We start from the raw sequence: 15,812 nt of genomic DNA, 5'->3' as shown, positions 1-15,812 counted from the left end.
GCAGGCAAACAAATACAAACCACATCTTTATATTTATTGCTATTTACATTTATTTGACAGGAGACAGGGATGTTTGATGTCCTGCAATGAGTGGGGCAATCCCACACAAAAGGGAATTGGCTCCCATCCTGTGTGGCTTTTGAACACTCTATCAGACAAACACATAAGTGGAAAACCAATTTGTAAACATCTGAGCCTTAATACAATCATTTAATACATAAACACAAGAATTTTGGAACATTTTTACATGCACTGAATTTCTCAGAGATCATAAGATTTAAATTGAAATACGATTTTTTAAAATTTATCATTTTGGAAAATCAAATCACCAGTGGCAGTGTCATTTTAGTATTTGAGTTGCCAATACAACATATCCCTTACCAGTTCCTCTCATAATCATGGTAATTCTAATACACACATGTGCATGTATCCACACACACACACACACACACACATTTACTTTGATACTTTGAGGTTTTCTTTAATGATGAACACAGAAATGCTGAGAACATTCAGCTGAACATTTGCAACTGAGTTTTATAATTCTGCTCACAGTTGAAAAGTTATCAATGTTCTGTGATAACATTCTTTTTTAAATAATGAAGCAAGTAGAGAAACCAAGAAACCAAATGAACATTTTACAGATAGACAGTAGCAAGTTAACAAAGGTATGTTGTACTTACTTTTTCTCTCCACTTTGACAAGATGTAATTTGGTCTTACCTATTTAGTAATTCCTCCTTTTTCTTATCATAAGTACAAAAGTCGGGTTTGTCAATACTTTTCTTAACTCTAATTTTTATTGTAATGTCACCAATACCATCAACATTTCCTTTTCCTTTACTTCTTTTATAGACTGACTTCTGATCTCCCTTGTTCTTTTAAATAAGGACTTATTCATTACAAGTAGGTGAGCATCTGATGAACTCATTGTGTCTTGTGGTATAGTCACACCTGAGCATTTGTATACTGAACCCTATATTCATTTGCTAAAATTTCTTTTATTTCTCCATTATGTTAAAAATAAGATTTCATATTATATTTTCCTGAACATATTTGTTTAAATGTTATATTACCTCAGATTTACTGTTCAGGATAGAAAGGAGGATACTGTTAAACATTTACTTCTTAAAGGGGTCATAAGGTCTCATAGGTTTGAGGACGACTGCCCTAAGCTCTCCAGAGAGTAGAGACCTCAATATACTACTCAGTCTATAAGCCAACTAAGCTTCCTTTCCTTTTTTCCGTCTTTCTTCCCTTCCCTTCCCTCCTCTCCCCTTCTGCCTCTTCCTTCCCACCTCTCCCTTCCTTCCTCCTTCCTTTCTTCTTCTTATATTTAATGTGTACTATAAAACTGCTGTGTATTAAATTTTACCACAAGTTACTGAAATGCAACAGAAATGAATAATACATATTGCTGGCAACAGAGAACCTTAAATCTAATGGACACGATGTATATGTCATAGTTCAAGGACTTAAACACATTTCAAGAGGAGAAAGGTGAGGATATAAGATGCGTCCAATATTTAATTAGTATTGTATGTATCTAATATTTAATAACTATGGGTATAGCTATCCTTAATTTTCCAAAATAGGGACACTATTCTGTGTCCTGTGGTAAAATCATGTACACATAGTAGAGTTCCTTACCCTGATCAGTGACTTTAGCAGACTAGATTGAGGAGGAAATTTTGAAACTATACAGAATGCTGTGCCTGTAGCATTTTCTTAATAAATACACAGTAGTTCATTTTATTAATTAAGCAAATGGTCCCTTGATATTCCCAAGATATCACTTTGTTACTTATAAAGAGAAAAATTGTAAGCATAATCAGAAGGTAAAAATTCAGTGAGTGGATTGTATTTCTAGGATTACCTGGGTTTCAAAAATACAGGAAATGCTAGTCAATACTCTGTAATGGCCTATATGAGAAAAGAATCTAAAAAAGAGTGGATATACGTATATGATTCACTTTGCTGTACACCTGAAACTAACACAACATTGTAAATCAACTATACTCCAAAAAACTTTTTAAAAAAATAGATGGGAATGGTGGTGGTGTGTGGAGTTCAGAGGAGGGGCTCTAGGGCCAGACCTACCTGGGTTCAGCCTCACTCCATCACTTACTAGGTGTGTGACATCAACATTAACCTTTGATGCCTCAGTTTCTCTACCTATAAAAAGAAAAAAAAAAAAAAAGATGGCAATTCATGCCTCATGTTTTGCTAATACTCAGACACACACAAATGGATACCCTAGCAGGTCTATTCTTTCAGTGGACAAAATGCACTGAAAATACAATGGATTTTTTTTTTTCCCTGTTGACTTGATTGTGTTACCTCATTATTATCTGTGATATCTTTTCTTTAGGAAAATGTATTATTTTATGCATTTTATTTTCCTGTTTTTCTGTTATTTCCAAACATTTTTCCACATTTTACCTTCTCATTTCAATAAGCCATGTACTTCTAACGTGTTTGCCAATCTCTTGTAGTCTCAATTTTTAATAAGTTAGATTTAATTCATTACAACAAAATTCACCACTTTAAAGTATACAATGCCTTGGTTTTTAGAATATTTACAAAGTTGTGCAACCATCACCACTATTTAGTAACCTCCTAATTTGTGGGTTGTATTTTTACTTTCCTTGTAGTATCCTTTAACACAAAGAGTTTTTTTAATTTTGATGAAGTCTAACTTATCTATTTTATGTTTGGAAAGTTTTATTGATGTCATATCTAAGAATTCATTCCCTAATCCAAGATTGCAAAGATTTATACCTGTGCCTTCTTCTAAGAGTTTTATAGCTTTAACTCTTACATTTAGGTCTTTGATTGATTTTGAGTTAATTTTTGCATATGATATGAATTAAGGGTCTAAATTTATCCTTTTGCATGGAGACATGCAGTTTTCACAGTACCATTTGTTAAAAAGACGATTCCCACCCGCCCCCCCCTACACTGAATAGTCTTGGCATCCTCACTGAAAATTAGTTGGCCACAGACACTAGGTTTATTTCTGTTCTCTCAGTTCTATAACACTCACCTATTGTCTAGCCTTCAGCCAGTATCACACTTTCTTGATTACTGTAGCTTTATAATAGTTTGAAATTAGGAATTGTGAGTTCTTCAGTTTTGTTTGTTTCCAAGATTATTTTGACTATCCCGGTCCCTTGCACTTCTGTATGAATTCTAGGATCAGCTTGTCCATTTCTTTAAGAAAAGCAATTGAAATTTTGAAAGGGATCTCTGTGAATCTAAAGACCAGTTTGAGGAGTATTGTGGTCTTAACAATATTGTCTTCCAATTTAAGAGCACAGAATGTTGTTCTATTTATTTAGACCTTCTTTAATTTCTTTCAATAATGTTTTATAGTTTTTATATGAATAAGTTTAACAAAAGGAATTCAAAATTTATACACCATTTGTAGGTTGTTGAGCAATTTTGTAAATCATTATAGAGTATTGGGTTTTGTCAAACTATCTATTGAGATGATTATGCGTTTTCTACTTTTAATTCTATTAACATGGCATATTACATTGATTAATTTTCATTATATGAACTAGCCTTGCATCCCTAGGCTAAATCCAACTTGGTCATATTGCATAATCCTTTTTAGTTGTTGCCGGGTTCTGTAGTTAACTTTACTTGTGTTCTTTATTTCTTCATGTGAATTTGAGTTGTGGTCCAGTGTCCTTTCACAACTTGAAGTGGAATTAAAAACAAAAATCATTTGGTCATTACGTATGACTTCATAATACTCAAAGCTCAAATTTAATCATATGGGAAATATTCATAATATATTAATAACTGAAATATCAGTTATAAATCAACATACATATCTATGTATCTTATTTACATAAAAAGTGGATATATTTTATACACACAAAGAAAAATTAAAAACAAGAAATTTGTATGCCAAATTGTTAACAATGTTTATCTTCCTGTAGTGGAATTAATGGTGATTTTAAAATTTTAAATGGTGACTTCTTCTTTTTCTCCAAAATTTTTCTACGAATATATATGACGTATAAAAAGTAAAACACGAGTGTTGACTATTCCTTAATAATTTCTTATTCCTCAATTAGACATTCACAGGGAGATTAGGAGAATATAGTGTTGAAAAGAGTTTGTTCTGGCTATTCAGAATAGGATCTTAAACAATTAATTTCCTAACCAGAACTCAACTAAAGTGTAAGCTCTTTAATACTTCTTTATATAACCTGAAATCTACACAGTTTTAGACACATATGAACATGACATAAATATATGTTCAGTATATGGATCAATGACTCAGTAACTCAGTGAATGAATGCATGAGTAAACAAATGAAAATGATTATAGTCTATATTCTTCTGGAGCTACCTAGGAAAATTTACTTACTAGAACTGCACTCGAGGCTCTTTAGTTTCAATTCTGGAATGAATGATTTATTGCTTATAAAACCATATAAGATACTAGGTGAAAAGCCCTACATAAATGTGAAATATTATTTTATTCATTGTGACTTTTAGAATGATCTGAAAGACTCATAACATACCATGATTGCCAAAAGCAGCTGACGAACCTGGTTAGCTTGGTATGTTTGCTTTTAAAAAATAAAAGTGAAATTGAAAGAAAAAAAATCATATTCAAAGTTATTCCATATAAGCTGAGACTTACCAGACTTACCAAGTCAAATGAATAATATTTACTTTCATTTAAAAATTATATAATCCAACCATAGAATGTTTACATAGGAGAATTAAATATAGTTATTATTAATTTATACCATGGGGCCGTGATTAATGTTTTTTCTGCCCTAAGACTTTATTTTTTTTCTTCCTTTTCTCAAACATGTTTGGCATTTAGAAGTTTTAAAGTAATTTCCCCCTTTGGCTTCACCTGGGGTCTCTGCTGTCCCAGCACCTCCTCCTGACCTCAGTGTTGTGTTTTCATTTAAAATAGGGCATGTCTATAAATGTCAGCAATACAGGGCAATTAGAAGTTTGAAAAGAGCTGTAACATAAACCAGCATTATAGTGAAATGGATATTGCCTTAAGCTGCCTGCAATTCACTTGCTGTTGGAAAGACAATATCCTGCCATTCTCCCATGGTGGCCTTCAATTGAACACATTTGGCTGAGGATTGACCCATTATTAAGATAAGTCTCCCCCAGCTTGAAACAATGAAAAAACACAGAGAGAGTGAAGCCAGCAAATTGGGCTGGTAGTTAGTCAGCATTGGGCAGAAAGGTGACACTGGATTAGGCCTTAATAGCTGTCTGTGGTGCTATCTGTGAAATCCAATGCTGTCCTGATTCCCTTGAATTGGACGATAGGTGTGTGCTGTTTGGGCTTGCCCCAAATTATCAGGCTTTTGAAGGAATTGCTGTCTATATATTTAGGCATGTATTGGTGTTCTTTTTATTTTTTACGCCACTACCACCAATAGCAACAAGAAGTCCAGCACTTCTGACATTAACTTACCTTTATTCATTTTCATTTCCTTTGCTTCCAAGAACCTAGGCCACAAACTGCTTTTGCAATGTTAGAGAATGGGATATGTTTTTAGACATGGCATATCATATTGTTCCAATTTACCCACTTCCAAAGATGTTCGACCTTTGTGCTCTCACGATGCTTTCTTTTGCGAGCTCGAGGCCTTTTGACACAGTGTCAGCTGGGTTCTGGCTCGCCCCATGTGACCTCAGAGCAAACTTTCAAACAAGATAAGGTTGCTGTTGAAAGTCTCTCCTGGGTTTTCAAACTTGGTCCTGACTGTTCTGATGTTTGGTGGGATAATGAACTGCAAAAGCGTACCAAGCAAACATGTATTCCCTTCCAGATTCTATCTACTATGGACCTTTTTTTAAGACTTTTTTTTAAAGACCACATGAGTTTTGATGGTAAGGCAAGGAGAAAATTTGGGGGACAATTTACAAAATTACCTGCTCTTTTGCTATGTTACGGTGAGTCATTTTAATTAAATATATTTCTGGTGGGGTGTTGCCATGAACTTGCTTTTTAGTTCCTAACAACATTTCATCTCATCACACTCAGCTTTGTAAAACTCATATGCAAAGCGGAACTGAAATGAGGGAATATATAATAATTGAGTGTAGGGGGGAAAACCTATATAACTGGTCTGCTTGTAAAAATCAAGGTTTCTATGCAGGCCATGAACTACAGTTTTGGCTGTCTTAGGAAAGACTTTTAAACATCCTTGCTGTCAACAGGCTTTTGAGGTTTTCCAGATTTCAGGGAAAGTTAAATAGGCCATGAAATATATAAGAAAGTAAGTCTGGGCCATGAGAATTGGGAGAAACTAGAATGGTCTACAAAAGAAGTTGGCTGAATCTCTTGCTGAGGTTTAGTGACATTTGAGGGCCTACACCATTTTGCTTGAAATGGCTTCAGGGACACAGATGCTAGAGTGCCTAAGATACTTTCAATGCTGACTGTCTCTAGCCAAGAAGGTGGATTAAATGGCTTTCCATGGTCAAGCTCACCACTGTATTCTAGATTCAATGTAAGTGCTTTGTCTTCACTTCCTTTGCACATTTTTGTATATAAGTATAATTGTTTCTGAACAGATATATAATGCCCTTTTACAGTGAGTATTGTGTAGAAACACTTCTTAGTAAATGAATGAATTGGGCCTCAGAGACAACTGGAATAAGACCTATGACATACTTCATAAATCAAAATGTTTACTGTACCACTAAGACCAGAGAAATCACTAAAACAGTACCATAAGACTCGCCTAAATTGCACCCTTTTCATTAACAGTATTCTCAGCCACCCTTCTATACATGCCTAGTCAGGTCTCACTTCCATTCTTCACAACAGCTATTCCAAAATTTTCTTCAACATTTGGAAATTCAACTCTCCAGCCCTGCTTTCCTCCCCTTCATCAGGGGCCTCACTCTCATGGACAAAAAACATAGAGCACACTCAGAACTTCCTCAGATAAAGCTTCCTCAAAATTTTAGCCTCAAACAAATCTATCCATTCATCATTCCGTCCTCTCAAAGAAAAGTAGGTTTCATCTCTGTAAAGGTAAACTTCCAGTTGTATACTTGCTTCTTTCCCATTCCTAGGTCTTGTTCATCATTGGCTTCCTATTTTTCCTACATGGCTAGATGTGCATGTGAATTCCTCTGACTTCATATCCTTGCCAAACTTGGCAACTTTTGTCTTTTAAAATTTTAGTTGTTTTTGTATGTGGTGGTATCTCAATGTGTTTTCAAATTGCATTTTGCATTTCCCTGAATACTAATGAAGTTAAACACATCTTTTTTAACATCTTTATTGGAGTATAATTGCTTTACAACGGTGTGTTAGTTTCTGCTTTATAACAAAGTAAACACATTTTTACAATGTCTATTGGCCACTTGGATATTATCTTTTTCAAGTACCTGTTCAAGTATCTTTCTCTGTTTTCTCTGTCTGATATTACAAAACTTTATAGGTAGCCCTTTTCACTGTGTCCTCTACTCTTTTGTATTTTACACACTTTATGTTCTTATTCTGGCTACATTTTTTTCCTGATTTTTCTTTCAGGTTACTAATTGTCTCTTTAATTGTGTTAACCTGTTTTTAAACCCACTGATTGAATTTTTAATTTTGTTTATTGTACTTTTGAGTTTCAGAATTTCCATCTGGATGTTTTTAGTATTTTCCAGTTCTTTTGTCAATTTCTATTTTGTCTTTTATTTCCTTGCACAGCATTTGCAGTTATTTAAAAGTGTCGATCAGTGAATGACAATATCTGAAGCCCCTACTGGTCTTTTTTCTATCGTCTAATTTTTATTGTTGTTGCTGGTTTGCTTTTGCTCATGTTGCCTTGTCTTCTAGTATGCTGATTATGTGTAGGATCTCATATTTAAATATTTTATAGAAATAATTTGAATCTTAGTATGATGTTATATCACAAATGGATTTAAATTTACATGTGTTTCTGCCAGGAGCTTGTGCACTGTTTTTATCATCTGAAAGTTCCTTGGAAGGCTCCTCTTCCTCTGCATTGCCTCTATACTTCTTTAGATTTTGTCCTTGGCCTTCTTTAAGCTCTTTCTGGGTCTCTTCACCCTGTCTCATGTTTTCAATTACCAAACCAACTATGTGAACCTGAAATCTGTATTTCTATCCAGATCTCTTTCTTTTGAGTGAAACACTCCACGTCCAGCAGCCCAATAAACATATCCACTTGAATAACCTGAGGGTAGCTCAGTCTTGAATGTTTTATACTTCTATATTACTTAATTCATGGTTAATGTAATCAATAAATGCTGACTCCTCTTAATAGTGTCACTTTTCCAAATTTGAACCCTCTTATTCCTTCCTGACTGTTCCCAAATCTAATCACTCATTAAATTATATTGATTTTTCTTGCTAATACTTTCCTAACCATCTTCCATTCATTAAAAATGTAGAGACATATAAGAAAATTCCTTTGACAACAGACACTGAAGCTATACTGTTTGGGGAATAACTTAAGGTAAATTAGCTAACAAATCTGTGTTTCTGTTTCCCCATCTGCAAAAGAGGCATGGTAATAATACCTACCAAAGGTAGACATCAACCATCACCACAATCTTTTCCTCCTCTCTCTACTCTTCCCCGGCAATGTGATTTTGAAGCTCCTATGATCAAGAGTTGAAGTTGATGGCACCAGCCCTGGGCCCCCTGGATTCCACAGCCAGCTACCCTAGTACCCAACCCCACCTGCCAGTGGGCCAGTGCCAGCCAACACTTCCCCACCTCAAGCTTTGCAGCCAGTTGCACTGGGACTATGCCCTGCCTACCGCCAGGCTGGCAGCCACTGTGGGCTTGGGGCCAGCCCACCTACCAGCATACCTATAGTGTTGGCCCCACCATAAGAAGGGTCCTCACAGCTCATGTAGGGGCACCCCTAGAGTATATAGCTCTGGTGACCAGAGGAGAGTGTGCTGCTAGGTCCTATAGGATGTGTCCTACATAAGGCCACTTTTTCAAAATCTGGAAATTTAACTGACCTACCTAATACATAGAAATAAACAGAAATTTAGGCAAAATGATTAGATGGAGAAATATATTCTGAATGAAGGAACAAGACAAAACTTCAGAAAAAGAACTAAACAAAGTAGAGATGAACAGTGATGATTATAAAGATGCTCAACAAACTTGGGAGAAGAATAGATGAACACAGTGAGAATTTTAAGTTAGAAAATATAAAGAACTGAATTGAGCTGAAGAATACAATAACTGGATTGAAAATACACTAGAAGGAATCAACAGTAGATTAGATGATACAGAGGGATAGATCTAGAAAGTGGAAGAGAGAGTAGTCAAAATCATCCAAGCTGAACAGAAAAAAAGAATTAAAACAATGAGGACAGTTTAAGAGAACTTTGGGACAACATCAAGTACACTAACACTCACATTATAGGAGTTCCAGAAGGAGAAAAGGGAGAGAAAGGGGAGAAAGCATTTGTTTGAAGAAATAATAGCTGGAAACTTTCCTAACCTGGGCAAGGAAACAGATATTCAGCTTCAGAAAGGACAGAGAGCCCCAAACAAGATGGACCCAAAGATGTCCTCACCAAGACACATTTTAATTAAAATGGCAAAAATTAAAGGTAAAGAGAGAATATTAAAAGAGAAGAGAAAAGCAAGAGAAAAGCAACTAGTTACATACCTGGGAACTTCATGAGAACATCAGCTGACTTTTCAGCAGAAATATTTCAGGCCAGAAGGAAGTGGCATGATATATTCCAAGTGATGAAAGGGAAAAAACCTACAACCAAGAATACTCTACCCACCATGACTATCATTCAGATTTGAAGGAAAGAGAAAGAATTTTACAAACACACAAAAGCTAAAAGAGTTCGTCAGTACTAAACCAGCTTTACAAGAAATGTTAAAGGCACTTCTCTAAGCAGAAAAGAAAAGACCGCAGGGCTTCCCTGGTGGGGCAGTGGTTGAGAGTCCACCTGCCAATGCAGGGGACATGGGTTCGTGCCCCGGTCCGGGAAGATCCCACATGCTGCGGAGCGGCTAGACCTGTGAGCCATGGCCACTGAGCCTGTGCATCCAGAGCCTGTGCTCCGCAATGGGAGAGGCCACAACAGTGAGAGGCCCACATACTGCAAAAAAAAAAAAAAAAAGAAAGAAAAGACCACAACCAGAAATATGAAAGTTACAGAAGGAAAAATTCTCATTGCTAAAGGAAAACATACAGTAAAGGTAAGAGATCAACCACATAAAAAGCTGGTAGGAGCGTTAAAAGGCAAAAGTAAAGAAAATCATCTATACCCACAATAAGAAGTTAAGGGATACAGAAAACAAAAAGATGTAAAATATGGTGTGAAAAGAACATTAAACATGGGTAGGGGGAGTAAACTGCAGTGTTGCTATAATGTATTCAAAATTAATAGATTATCAACTTTATATACAAACTTTACGGTAACCACAAACCAAAAACCTATAATAGATACACACAGAAAGGACAGAAATTAAAACATCACTAAAGATAGGCATCAATTCAAAAGAAGAAAAAAGGTGAAAAAAAGAAATACAAAAGCAACCTGAAAATAGTTAACAAGATGGCAATAAGTATACACCAATCCATTATTACTTTAAATGTAAATAGACCAAATTCTCCAATTGAAAGACATAGAGTGGCTGAATGGATTAAAAAACATGACCCGTATGTATGCTGCCTATAAGAGACTCACTTCAGATCTAAAGACACAAATAGATTGAAAGTGAGGAGATGGAAAAAATATCCATGTAAATGGAAATAAAAGAAAGCTGGGGTAGCAATACTTACATCAGACAAAATAGATTTTAAAACAAAGAATGTAACAAGATACAAAATTGTACATTACATAATGATAAAGGGATCAATTCAACAAGAAGATATAACAATTGTAAATATATAAGCACCTGACATAGGAGCACTTACACATAAAGCAAGTCTTGACAAACATAAAGGGAGAAATTGAGAATAACACAATAATAGTGGAGGACATTAACACCCCACTTGCCTCAATGGACAGCTCATTCAGACAGAAAATAAGGCAACAAAAGCCATAAATGACACATTAGACCAGATGTACTTAACATATATATATATATGGAACATTCCTTACAAAAGCCCAGAATACATATTCTTTTCAAGTGAACAAGGAATATTCTCCAGAATAGATCACATGCTAGGCCACAAAAGAAGTCTCAATAAATTTAAGAAGACTGAAATCATATCAAGCATCTTTTCCAATTACAAATGTATGAGACTAGAAATCAACTACACGAAAAAAATTGTAAAAATACTAACACATGGCAGCTAAGCAATATGCTACTAAACAACCAATGGCTCACTGAAGAAATCAAAGAGGAAATAAAAAATACCTGGACGAATGAAAATGGAAACACAACAGCCCCAAATCCATGAGACACAGCAAAAGTATTCTAGGAGGGAAGTTTATAGTGATACAAGCCTACCTTAGGAAACAAGAAAAATGTCAAGTAAACAATCTAATATTACACCTAAAGGAACTAGAAAAAGAAGAGCAGTATTAGTAAGAGGAAAGAAATAATAAAGATCAAAGCAGAAGTAAATGAAATAGAGACTAAACAATAATAGAAAAGATCAGTGAAACTAAGAGCTGGTTCATTGAAAAGATAAACAAAATTGATAAAACTTTAGCCAGACTCATCAAAAAAAAAAAAAAAAAAAAGAGGGCCCAAATAAATAAAGTTACAAATAAAAGAGGAGAAATTACAACTGACACCACAGAAATACAAAGGATCATAAGAGATTGCTACAAATGATTATATGGCAATAAAACGGACAACCTAGAAAAATGCATAATTTCTTAGCAATGTACAGTTTTCTATGATTGAATCAGTAAGAAATAGAAAATATGAACAGACTGATAATCAGCAATGAATTTGAATCAGTAATAATAATAAAAAACTCCCAACAAATAAAGTTCAGGACCAGAGGTTTCACAGGTGAATTCTACAAAACATTTAAAGAAAAATTCAGCTCAAACTATTCCCCCCATCCAAAAAAAATGAAGAGGGGGGAATGTTCCAAACTCATTCTACAAAGCCAGCCTTACCCTGATAACAAAACCAGATAAGGATGCCACAGGAAAAAAGATTACAAGCCAATATCACTGTATCACTGATGAACATAGATGCAAAAATCCTCAACAATATGTTAGCAAACCAAATTCAACAATGCATTAAAAAGGTCATACACCATAATCAAGAGTAATTTATCCCAGAGATGCAATGATGGTTCAGTATTCACAGATCAACCAATGCTATATATTACATTAACAAATTGAAGAATAAAAATAATGAATGTCTCAATAAGTGCAAAAAAAGCTTTTGACAAAATTCAACATTCATTTATGATTAAAATTCTCAACAAAGTGGTATAGAGGGAACATACCTCAACATAATAAAGGCCATAAATGATAAACCTACAGTCAGCATCATACTCAATGGTGAAGAGCTGAAAAAATTTCCTCTAAGATCAGGAATAAGACAAGGATGCCCACTCTCACCACTTTTATTTAACATAGTATTGGAAGTCTTAGCAACAACAATCAGACAAGAAAAAGAAAATGAAAGGAATCCAAATTGGAAAAGAAGAAGTAAAACTGTCATTTTTGCATATGACATGACACTGTATATAGAAAATCCAAAAGACACCACCAAAAAACTATTAGAACTAATAAATGAATTCAGTAAAGTTGCAGGATACAAAGTTAGTATGCAGATATTTGTTGCATTTCTATACACTAACATACTATCAGAAAGAGAAATTAAGAAACAATCATATATATACCTGCATCAAATAGAATAAAATACCTCAGAATAAACCTAACCAATGAGGTAAAAGACTTGTACTTGTAAAATTACAAGACAATGATGAAAGAAATTGAAGACAACACAAACAAATGAAAAGATATACAATGCTCATAGATTGGAAGAATTTATGTTGTTAAAATGACCATACTACCCAAGGCAATCTACAGATTCAATGCAATCCCTATCAAAATACCAATGGAATTTTTCACAGACCTAGAACAAATAATTCTAAAATTTATATACAATAGAATATTACTCAGCCATAAAAAAGAATCAAATAATGCTATTTGCAGTGACATGGATGGACCTAGAGATTGTCATACTGAGTGAAGGGTCAGACAAAGACAGATATCATATGATAATCACTTATATGTGGAATCTAAAAAAATGGTACAAAAGAACCTATTTACAAGACAGAAATAGAGTCACAGATGTAGAAAACAAACTTATGTTTACCAAGGGGGAGGGGGGGAGGGATAAATTGGGAGATTGGGATTGACATATACACATTACTATATATAAAATAGATAACTAATAAGAATCTACTGTATAACACAGGGAACTGTACTCAATACTCTGTAATATCCTACATGGGAAAAGAATCTACAAAAGAGTGGATATATGTATATGTATAACTGATTCACTTTGCTGTACAGCAGAAAATAACACAGCATTGTAAATCAACTACACTTCTATAAAAATTAATTAAAAAATAAGTAAAATTTGTGAAACACAAAAGATCCCAAATAGTCAAAATAAGTTTGAGAAAGAAGAACAGAGGTATATATATCACACAGCCTGGTTTCAGACTATATTACAAAGCCACAGTGTTTGAAACAGTATAGTACTGTGTGCCAGTACTATACACATAATATACACATAGATCCATGAAACAGAATAGAGAACCCAGAAAGAAACCCACACTTATATGGTCAATTAATCTATGACAAAAGTGGCAGGAATATGCAATGGAGAAAAGACAGTCTCTTCAATAAATGGTGTTGGGAAAACTGGACAGCTACACGCAAAAGTATCAGACAGGACTACTTTCTCACATTGTATACAAAAATTGAGTCAAAATAGATTAAAGACTTAAATGTAAGACTTACAACCATAAAACTCCTAGGAGAAAACATAGGCAGTATGCTCTTTGACATCAGTCTTAGCAATTGTTTTTGGATATGTCTCCTCAGACAAGGGAAACAAAAGCAAAAATGAACAAATGGGATACATCAAACTACACAGTTTTTGCACAGCAAAGGAAACTTATTATTTGAGGCAGATGGTTACTAGACTTATTGTAGTAATCATTTCATAATGTATACAAATGTCAAATCATTGAGTAGTAAACCTGAAACTAACATAATGTTGTATGCCAACTACATTTAATATAAAAAATTTTAAAAGATAGTTAATTTTTCCACCTTTGAATCAGGGCTATACTGTGAACTGCTTTGATCAATAGAATGAAGAAGGTATGATAGTGTGTAAATTTTAAACCTAGGTCTTAAAAGTCTTTGAATACTTATGTTCTCTCAAAACTTGACCCAACTTTCTGGGGAAGGAGTGACCATGTGGTTCAGAGAGAAACCTTCCCAACTGAAGCCATCTTAGACCAGCCAGACCTCAGCCAACCTAGACATTGACCACAGAGAATGTGTGATGCTGGCCAAGATCAGAAGAACTGCCAGCCTATGGACTCTTGTGCTAAACAAATGGTTGTTATTTTAAGGCACTATGTTTTGGGTTATTACCCCCAAAAGGCCAATTGATAGCACTATTTCAAAGGGTTGTAGTGAAGATTAAATGAGGTAATATGTGTAAATTGCTTAGAATGTGGTCTGGCACAGAGTAAGCATTATTTAAATGTTAGTTATTATTATTCTTGGCTTCTCTATGTTCTCTTAACTGTTCCTATTTCTGCTAATCTCTTCCTCCTCAAGTCCATCCTCCACAATTGCTTCTTGAGTGCTTTTCTAAAATGCAAGTTCAATCATATTAGTTTCCTGTTTAAAATATTGCAATGACTGGTTAGTACTTGGATGGGAGACTGCCTGGGAATACTGGGTGCTATAGGCTTAAAAATATATATTGCATTGAATCTTTACTAGTTACATTTAAGTCTAAACATCTTGGTTTAGTTATTTAAGGCCTGTCTAATTTTCTCTCTTTATATATTACTTGATTCATTTATGTTTTTATCTGTGCCTGTTATGCTATATTGATTATTAGTAAAATAACTAAAAGTGAGGCAAAAAATATTTTTTACAGTATAGAGACAATTACATTGTAGTTGAATTAATGTGGTGTTTGTGGTCAATTCTGTTAATACTGAGCGGAAGATCAGGAATATAATAATAATCCCAAAATTTACCATATTAAGATTAGATCTGATTTATGCCACTTTTTCCATAAACTAACCCACCACAAAATGCTATCTCTAAACTGTTCATATTAAATTTATTTTCACTATAAATTTCACTATAAATAAATTTTCACTATAAATATAACACCTGGTGCATCAGTATGGTCAGGTAATGAAATGTTCTATCCCAGGAGTTTCCAGATGCAGATCCCCTCATTGATGCTGGATTATTAAATAAGAGAAAATTTTAAAAAATCTGAATACTCCAGGGCCACCCCAAAACTACTGAATAAGAATTTCTACTAGTACAACTAAGGATCTGTGTGGTTTCAAAGAACTTTTGGCTCATAGACCTCTCTTATAACTAAGGAATATTTTTAGTTATTTTGAAGCTAATTGAAAACTCTCTAGGGCACAGAAAGCTATGGTTTAGAATATATGGAATCTGGGACCGGAATTCTCTTTCAGGTGTACGTTGATTGCTTTCTTATTTTACCAGCTGTAAATCTGATAATCATTAATTAAACATAGTAATATTTGTTAGAAGTATAGGAAAATAGCACAATGTTTTCCATAGTTAATTTCATTTTAATTGA

Source organism: Monodon monoceros, unplaced genomic scaffold (genome assembly GCF_005190385.1).
Source record: "Monodon monoceros isolate NGI ecotype Baffin Bay Population unplaced genomic scaffold, NGI_Narwhal_1 Super_Scaffold_15, whole genome shotgun sequence".
Lineage (NCBI taxonomy): Eukaryota > Metazoa > Chordata > Mammalia > Artiodactyla > Monodontidae > Monodon > Monodon monoceros.
The sequence above is the reverse complement of the archived record's forward strand: the minus strand, read 5'-3'. Positions refer to the sequence as shown.